The sequence below is a fragment of the Dipodomys merriami genome, unplaced genomic scaffold, assembly GCF_024711535.1.
Source record: "Dipodomys merriami isolate MVZ:Mamm:240054 unplaced genomic scaffold, mDipMer1.0.p SCAF_615, whole genome shotgun sequence".
NCBI classification, from domain to species: domain Eukaryota; kingdom Metazoa; phylum Chordata; class Mammalia; order Rodentia; family Heteromyidae; genus Dipodomys; species Dipodomys merriami.
The window spans coordinates 624,984-635,000 of NW_027206197.1; positions in this window are offsets into that span (position 1 = coordinate 624,984).

Consider the following 10,017-nt stretch of genomic DNA (forward strand, 5'->3'; position numbering starts at 1 on the left):
GCCTAGAAGGCCCACTTCATGAATGGGTAAATGTTAGCACACCATTAAGATGCAAGTGAAGTTGGCAGGCAATTTTGATGACCTGAGATCAAGCCCTAGGAGTGGCCAATATATAAACACATAGATGTGTAGATGCAGTGCGTGTGTGTATTTACAGATGTATGTGTAGCTATAAATGTATACAAAGACAGATAGACATTTATGTAGATTCTAGTGTATAACTCTATATAAAGTGATGTCTATGTCTTATTTTTATATATTCTATTACTACCAATTATTTGGTCTAAAATTATACCTTCATTAATTAATCACAGTAGAAAACTTAATGAAGAATTAAATTAATCAGCTACTTGAATTTATTGCATACGATCTTATACTAGAATGACTAGCTAATTAGTAATTCAATTAGTACATTTCAAATATTCTTAGTGTTCCTATACATAAGAACGAGTTTTCTAGGATCTTCAGCAGTGTGTTGGTGCCAGTCCCAGGATCCAACTCAGGGCCTAGGTGTGTGGGATGTGCTCAGGCTTCACTGACAGCCCGCCAGCCTTCAGCCATGCAAGGACAATTTCATTGAGACCCAGGATGGTCAAGTGCAAAGGAAACAAAGGTAAAACGGTTGTGTACAAAACTTCCTTGTTTTTTCGCTCCTCCATTTGTGTTGGTTTGATGGGTTTTTATTTTTGCCAGTGCTGGGAGTTCAATTCGGGTCCTAGGATCCTTGGATCATCTGTGGGTGTAAATGCTGCACTCCAGCCTAGGGTAATCATGGTTTAAGACACAATAAAATGCTTCTTTAAGCAAAAAGAGCTCAGGGAAAATGTCTATGCTCACAGTTCAACCCTCAGGATTTGCCACACAAAAAAGAGCAAGTAACTCCATGTGTCTGTGGATGTATGCATGAATTTCCATTGGTGAACATTGAAAGGCACCCAACTAGGAAATTTGCTTTGAATAGAATTATTTCATTGCACAGAGAATGCTTTCAAAACAGTGCATGTTCCTTGCTCCCCTCATTGTTCCCAGTGTAGCCTGAGCAGTTCTCCACACCCCAGGCTGCTGGAGGAAGTTTGCCTCATTGTTGGAACAGGAAGACAAAAAGCCTCACTCCTGTACAGCTGTGTAACAAACAATTCATCTGGGGAAATTAGTGAGGATGTGTATGGGTGGGCTTTGAAATCCAGGAGGGAAAGGCCACTTTGTACCCCAAGCTATTTCTCTCCCCAGTTCCCTTTTTTGACAAGAAACCTTCATTTGTGCCGCCTCTTGGGACAGGCCAAGTTCTCTGTACTTATCCTGTCTTTTTTAGACTATGTCCCAGTGTTGAAAAAAAAAACTGCTACAATTAATTCAAGAGTCCTTCTGGCAGACAACTGGGAGCTGAACCTAATGAAATGATTTATTATTGGCATCGGTACCTCCCTAGTTTTCCAGAAGCGTGCTAAATCTAAGCATATGTGTAATATCACAGTGCTTCCTGTCATCTAGGGCTGGTGAAGCTCATCAGGTTTTGAAAAATTTGACCTCTCCTAGTTGGGCCCTGGGTGACAAGGTTTCGCGGTTGAAAATGGGGCCAGGGTGCTGACCATGAGCTCAGAGCAGGATCTTGAACTCAAGGACCTGAACACTGTACCTGAGTTTCTCCTGTTCAAGGATAGCACTCTAACACTTGAGCCACAGAGCCAGGTCAGGCTTTTTTTCTAGTGATGTGATACTTAGGATTCAAACCCAGGGTTTCATATATGCAAAGCACTTTTCCCCTAAGACCCATTCCCAGAATTCTACTTCAGGTTTCTTGTTTTCTTTTCTTGTAAGTTGGGGAAGTTGAAGTCTGAGCCTGGGTGCTGTCTCTGAGCTCTTCAGCTCAAGCTCTACCACTTGAGCTACAGCGCCCCTTCAGGCGTTCTGGTGGTTCACTGGAGATAACTATCTCAAGGAATTTCCTGCCCAGGCTGGCTTTGGACCATGATTCTCAGCTCTCAGGATCCTGAGCAGCTAGGATGACAGAGGAGACTCAGTGGCGCCCTGCTTCCACTTTAAGTTGCTAAGTGGTGAATAGGAAATAAGTCTCATGGCACCTTTTGTGTCTGGGATAGTTTTTAACCAAGATTGTCAAATCTCAGCTCCCTGAGTAGGCAGAATGACAAACCTTAGCTACAGATGCCTAGGGTCCTTGGCTACACGTGATAGGGCACTAGCCAAGAGCCTAACAGGGAAGGGTCAGTGCCTAGGCCCTGAGTTCAACATTTATGACCAAGAAAAATAAACCAAAACAATTGTCTGCAGGAGACAACTCATTAGAGTTCAGTACATACATAATTTTAACCCTGATATGGGGACATATCTGAACCTCAACTTTCTCATCTGCGCAATCATCTTAGTTGTGGAGTTATTACAAGGACCAGATGAAAGAATACACCTCATGAAGGACTCATCACATAGCTGTATCCCACAAGCTGTCATTAGAATTAGGGTGTTTTCATTAGTATCACCATTCTTTCAGAAACACGTCACAAATTGCACAAAGTTCACATCTAATTATTTAGAGGGATTTTTTTTGGGGGGGGGAGTTAGACTCGGGATTGCACTGAAAGTTTGGGGCTACTGTCCTTAGATCTTTAGCTCAAGACCAGAGTTCTACCACTTTGAGCCACAGCTCAGAATTTTGCAGAATTACTGCCAGCGTTGGGTTTTAAACCCACCAGTGTGAGATCTCAGGCCCTGAGTATCTTGGATGACTGGAGTGAGTGAACCAGCAGCATCTGGTTCCATGGAGTGGGATTGCAGAGGTTTACCTCTTGCTAAGTCAGATTACATGGCAGCTGTCAGCATCAGACTCCCAGCTTGCTCTGTGATGACATATTTGCAGTCCTATCCTTATGTCGTTGGATTCAGAATATTATTTATTTATTTTTTGGTGCCAGTCTTGTATCTTGAGTAAGAGTCTAGACATAGGCTTTTATGCTCAAAGCTAGTGCTCAATTGCATAAGTGACTGCTCCACGTCCAGATCTTTCTGTTCATGTGGTAGTGAGGAATCAAACCCAGGGCTTTGTACATACTAGGGGCGCACTCTACCACTGAGCTCCAGGAGTGACAAGTACATAAACAGATAAATGTCTAGATTGTTAGATAGATAGATAGATAGATAGATAGATAGATAGATAGATAGATAGATAGATAGATAGATAGATAGATAGATAGATAGATGGATAGATAGATAGATAGATAGATGTATATGTATAAAACAAGAGAGATGTCTGTATATTATGAAATTGCATATACGATATTACTACCAATTTTTTTTGGGGGGGGGGGGTTCTGGTAGTGGGGCCTGAACTCTGGGCCTGGGCGCTGTACCTCAGCTCTTCAGCTCAAGGCTAGCGCTCTACCACTGAGCCACTTCGGGCTTTTTTCTTTTTTGCTTATGTGGTGCTGAGGAATTGAACCCAGGGCCTCAGGCATGCAAGGCAAGCACTCTACCACTGAGCCACCTTCCCAGCCCATTACTACCAATTATTAGCAACTAAATTATTCCTTCCTTTTTTAAGTATCATGACTAAATAAATAATAAGGTATTAATTGAAAATTAGTCAATGAAGTATAATTGTGTATAATTTTATAATATGAAAATCATACACTGCTGCAATGCTTGATAAGAAATGTATGCATTAGCCTGCCCATGTAATTGTAACCCTTCTGTACAGTATGTTCACAAAAAAATAAAATAAATTGTTACTTTTATAACATTCCATTTGTACAGATGTAATATCAGAATGCGTTTCTTAGACTCTCACGCCTTTCATTAGTGACAGTTCCAGGATTAGACCTCTAGGCCTAAGTTGCCAGTTTCGGCTATGGCTTCCCTAATAGCCCACCAAACATCAGCAATGCAAGGACATGTGCACTTTCTGGGCCTTGTCATTTATACCCAGGATGGTCACAATACAAAGGAAAAAAAAGTAAAACCACCTTATTGAACTTGTGTTTTATCCTTTTTCTTATTTTTTTTTTTTGCCAGCCCTGAGATTTGAACTTGGGTCCTAGGATCCCAGAGTCGGCTGTGGCAGAGTTGCCAAGACCCAAGTTTAAGCCCCGTGCTTGGCCAATAAACAAACAAACAAATAAATAAATAATAAGGCCCTGGCTTTGAATTTGTTTCATTTTTCTGGCAGGCCTGGCATTTGAACTCAGGGTCTGGGTAACTCTGTGGCATTGTGGGTGAAGGGGAAGCTCACCATCCTTAAAGACAAGAAATTTAGACCAGTTCCCAGGGTCTGAATTAAAGCCTCAGCACTGGAAAAAATAATATTCATATATGAGATTCATTTACACACATGGGTTTACTGCCTATAACATTTATTACCCTTATTTATTTAGTATTATTATACATATAACACTTCATTTATTACATTATATCACCTAGATTATATTTGCATATGGGTTATACATCGTACTGAGACCCAAGACTTTCACAGAAAAGGAAAAAAATGTGTAAAAATTGGCTTCTTACTAGACGAATAAATTTTTGGCCTTGCTGGGATTTTAACTCACAACCTAGAAAGCCCAATTCATAAATTGGGTCTCAATCTTAGCACACCAGCCTCCAGCAAACTGATCTGCGAGGAAATTCTGAGGACCTTTGATCAAGCCACAGTGGTGCCCAATATATACATTGAAAGATATGTATATGTGTATGTATATATATAATATAATATACAGAAAGAGAGGTAATGTGAGGATATTCAATTATGTATATTATTACCAATAATTAGTTATTACATTACATTATGCCACTATTTAATGAAGTATCATGGTAGAATACTTATAAAAGTATTAATTAAAAATTAATCAATATCCTTCCATTAGGGGAATCATACCATGGTGCTAGAATGGAAGACATAAATCCAATAAAATTTGCTAAGACTGAGACCCAATTTTATGGATTGGGCATTCTAGGTTGTGAGTTAAAATCCCAGCAAGGCTACAAAATTATTCTAAATACAATCATGAATTAACTGCAAATTTAATTATTACTTTTATAACATTCCATTAGCATTCACAAAAATAAGAATGAGTGTGTCAGGATCTCTTTCCATTTGTGGGTAGCAGTCCTAGCATTCGAACTCCAGGACTGGGTAGTTTACTTCGAATGCAAACCATTGGAATGCCTTGAATATTTCAGATTGTCACGATAAAAAAAGAACAACAAGGGCCGGGAAGATGGCTCAGTGGTAGAGTGCTTGTCTTGCATGCCTGAGGGCCTGTGTTTGATTCCTCAGCACCATTTAAGCAACAAGAAAAAAGCACCATTTAAGCAACAAGAAAAAAGCTGGAACTGGTGCTGTGGCTCAAGTGGTAGAGTGCTAGCCTTGAGCTGAAGAGCTGAGGGACAGTGACCAGGCCCAGATTTCAGACTCCATGAGCAGACCAAAAAACAAAAACAAAAACAAAAACAAATAAAAAAGAACAACAAGAAGAAAAGAAACCCAGGTGTTAGTGGCTCCTGCCTGTAATCCTAACTCCTCAGGAGGCTGAGATGTAGAGAATGCCAATTTGAATTCAGCCAGGGCAGGAAATTCAGCAACACTCTCATTTCTAAGAGATCACAGGAAAAGAAATGAATGGGGCTGTGGCTCAAGTTGCGGAATGCTACCCCTGAGCAAAAGGAGCTCAGGGACAGGGCCTAGTCCCATAGTTAAACCCCATACATGCACCCTCGCAAAAAAAAGGGAGCAGTAACTCCATGTCTCTGTGTATGGATGGATGATGTATGGATGATGGGCATTCAGCAGGTTGCCCATGCCCAACCTCCCCAACCTGGGCAAGCTGGGACAAGCTCTCAGAGGATACTAAATCTGAGCTGGCAGGTTGAACAAAGCATCCCTCTGCCATTTAATAACTGAAGCCCTGAAGGCTCTGCCTAGGCTGGTGTGGGCAGCGTATGTATTATGTTCTAGCAGAGGTGTCCCATTAGGACAACTAGCAGCCAGCCACTGCCTCCAGGAGTGGTCAAAGGTTATGGATCCATATTCTCTATCCCTCTGTAGGTTGTGAGCCTAGGCCTCTGGGACCTGGTGGCTCTCACTCATTCATCATTCTTCTTTGCCGAGTCAAAAACTGGTCCCAAATCGCAGCACAGGTATGAAATAGTCAGTGATTTCTATGCCACAAGGGTAAGCCAATAAATCACACCCTCAAAATTCCTGTAACGTCAGCCTTGGTCTTCGAATGCGGCTTAGAGGTAGAGTGTTTACCTAGTGCGCATGAAGCCCTGGGTTTGATTCCTCAGTACCACAGAAACAGAAAAAGACAAAATTGGCACTGTGGCTAGCCTTGAACAAAAGAAACCAAGGAACATGCCTAGACCCTGAGTTCAAGCCCCAACACTGACAAAAAAAGCGAGCCTGGTGAGACATATTCTTCTGGGACTCAGGAGGGCAGAAGTTAGAGGTAAGAGGTAGAGGGCAGGTGCTGGTGGCTCACCTCATTAATCTCAGCTACTCAGGAGGCTGAGTTCTGAGAATCCTAATTACAAGCAGCAAAGTCTAGATGAGACACTTTTCTCTAATTAAACACCCAAAATCCAGAAGTAGAGTTGTGATTAAAGTAGTAGAGTGCTAGCTTTGAGCACAAAAACTCAGGGATACCGTCCAGGCCATGAGTTCAAAACCAAGGACTGGTGCGCATGCACTCACACACACACACACACATACACACACACACAAACACACACACCCCAAGATAGAGCATTTGCCAGTTAGCCTGCACAAGTTCCATCTCTAGAGGGAAAAAGGAAGGAAGACTTGCTCCAGGAGGTGATATAACCAGTGTCAAAATGCCACAGGAGATATAAGGCATGGAACAGGACAGAGTGCCTCAGGGAGAAGGTACAACATGGGCAAAGGTGCTGTGGTGTGGTGTAGAGCAGGTGGTGTGGGTGGAATGAAGGTTCTGTGGCTTCAGACAAGTCTGGCAGGACATTCAAGTCTGGGTCAAGGTTTGTACTTAAGTCACAGGTAGGGAAGAGGGCGTGATCCCAGAATAGGGCCAACGGGGAAGATTAGCTTGACTTTTCACCATGAATTCCAGCCATTTCCTGTGGCTGGAAGCCTATTTTTTACAGCTCCTGACCCTCAGGCATCCTTTGGATTTAGGAGTCAGGGCAACCACAGGGAAGAACTCTTGCTTAAGGAAAGCTTCTAACCCAATGCCACCAGTGGCTTAACCCCTATAAATCCTAGCTACTCAGGAGACTGGGTTCAGAGATCATGGGTCAAAGCCAGCTCAGAGGAGGAAACTTAGTGAGACTCTTCTTGCCAGTGATCTACCGAAATCCCGAAATGGCACTAGGGCTTAAGTGCTAGAGTTCCAGCCTTGAGGGAAAAAGTTAAGAGACCGGAGCCCAGACCCTGAGTTCAAGGCGAGCACTGGCACAGAAAAAAAATAAAGAAAAGCTTCCAGGAGCTCCTAGTCCACTGTGGTGAAAGGCCAAATCAAATGGGCACCGGTGGCTCACACCTGTTCTTCTAGCTCCTCAGGAGGCTGAGATGTGAGGATTGTGGTTCAAAACCAGCCCAGGCAGGAAAGACAGGGAGACTTTGATATCCAAAGAACCTCCAGAAAAATGGAAGTGGCCCTGTGGCTCATGTGGTCATCTGAAGAGCTGGGGGACAGCGCCTAGGCCCAGAGTTCTGGCCCCATGACCAACCCCTGCCTGCTTGGACATCACTCTGTCCAAATACTCTGCCAAGAAGCAGAGTATTTTCTACTGGGCCCCTGAGTTTCTCCCAATGTCTAGGTGTCCTACAAGTCTTGAGAGCAGCCCATTGGAGGCCTTTGCCTACACAGCGAGCCACATTATCAGAAAGTGTCCAGTCTTGGGGCATGGAGGTCATTGTGTGGCTCATCAGAATGGAATCTGTCATGGGTGCAGTGTGGATCTGAGCAGTAAATCAGTCTCAGACCACGGTTCTGGGCCAGGAGGGTAAGAAGGTGGCATGGCAGGTAATGCCTGCTTAAGCAGGTATCACAAGAGTGCAAATCTCTCAGGCATACCATGGGCAGGTGTTGAATTGGGCTCATGAAAGACTTGTGGGCTGAGGAATCCACAGCAGGCTGGCTGCTGCTTGTAACTTTAGCTATCCCTGGAGTCCCAGGCATGGAACCCTGCTTTCCTCACCAGTGCTTGGGGTCCAATGAAGGTCTTCAATTGTGGGCCAACTACAAAAGAGCATCCACAGTGTCCTTTCCCTTGGTTCTGTGGCTCTGTGCACTGATGGAAGGGCAGGTTCCATGGAACTTACTGCCATGGCCCAGACACAGTCAGGAGCTGCAGGAAGGTGATGTTTACTGTAGGTCGAGTGGTAGAGCACCAACTTTGTCAAACAAGCTAAAGGATACCACCGAGGCTTTGAGTTTAAGGCCCTGTAAACTCCCACAAACACAAACACACACACAAACACACACACGCACATACACACACACACTCACGCACAAAAAAGCACACACAACAACATCCTAAGTAAGTCCCAATGGCTCATACCAGCAATCCTAGCTATTTAAGAGGCTGAGCTCTTAGGATGGCAGCTTGAAGCCAGCCCAGGCAGGAAAGTCCGTGAGACTGTTCTCTCCAGTAAACTACTAAAAAAGATGAAAAGTGAGCTGTGGTTGAAGTGGTAGAGTGTTAGCTTTGAGCAAAGGAAGCTCAGGGAAAGTGCCTAGGCCCTGATTTCCAACTCGAAGATTTTTTCTTTTAAAGACACCATTTGCCTCCACCTAACCCATAATCAGGACATAAATCCAGATTTTGGTCACCCTGGATCTCACTTACACTCCTGCTACTTTCATAGCACTGCCACAAGTGGCCGGAGTGTGGCCAGCACTGGATTAAGAAGTGAACGTACAACAAGAGGGGCATAGCCAGGTCAAGGCTAATACCCCAGAACATTGAGGCATTGGCCATCCCAGTCTCTCATGCCCCAGTTCCCTGGACCTGGAATCTAAAGTGTGTGCCTTTGTATTCTGGGCAACCAGAATTGTCTAGAAGGACCTGAGAGGCCAAGCTGGGGCGGGAAGATAGACTTTCCTGCGACAAAGTACATTGACATTTCCTAGACACCGATGGATACTTCCAAGCCACCTTGGCCTCACCTCCCATGTAGCCCCAGATCCTCTTTGCTTGGAAGGCCTTCAGTCAGCTGTCAAGCTCGAGTTGGCCAGAGCCAATGGAAATCCCCTTTCCCCCACTCCAATGCCAGCCTGCAGGGAGGGACATGCAGCCAGAGGCCAAGATGAGGAAAAGGACAGGACATTGCACAACTAAGGACCCCCAAAAGGCAGTGGAGACCATCTGCCAGCTGGCCCTGCTGACCCAGAATCCCCTGGAGTTCCCAGAGATTTGGACAGGCTAGACTTGGATCCCAAAATAAAGCTGGAATGTAGGCCTCTGGCAATTTAGGACTCATTGTAGACCCTGATAGGGGACTAAAGGGCAAGGTCAGCATGGAGGAGGGGCACCATCCAAGGTCAGAAAGAATCAAACAGGTGAGACAGAGAAAGACAACGGAAAAATACACACACACACACACACACACACACACACACACACACACACTCACACACACACACACACACACACACACACATACACACACACACACACACACACACACACAAGTAGCCCAAGGCCTCAGCAGTCCCTGAGCACTCCGAACATTATACACACAAGACAAGAATATGGCACTACTGTCTTCAGACCAACTGTAGCTCAGGGCCTCTCACACATCTGGAATGGCTCAGAAAACAGCTTGACATTTCTTAAAAGTAAACACTGCTATGCAGAAATTTCAACTACCTTATTTTTGGTTGTCGGTCATGGAGTTTGAACTCTGGTCCAGCACACAGTCCTTCAGCTCTTCAGCTGAAGGTGGGCGCATTACCACTGGAGCCACAGTGCCACTTCTGGCTTTCTAGCGGTTCACTGGAGATAAAGTATCACAGATTTTCCTGCCCA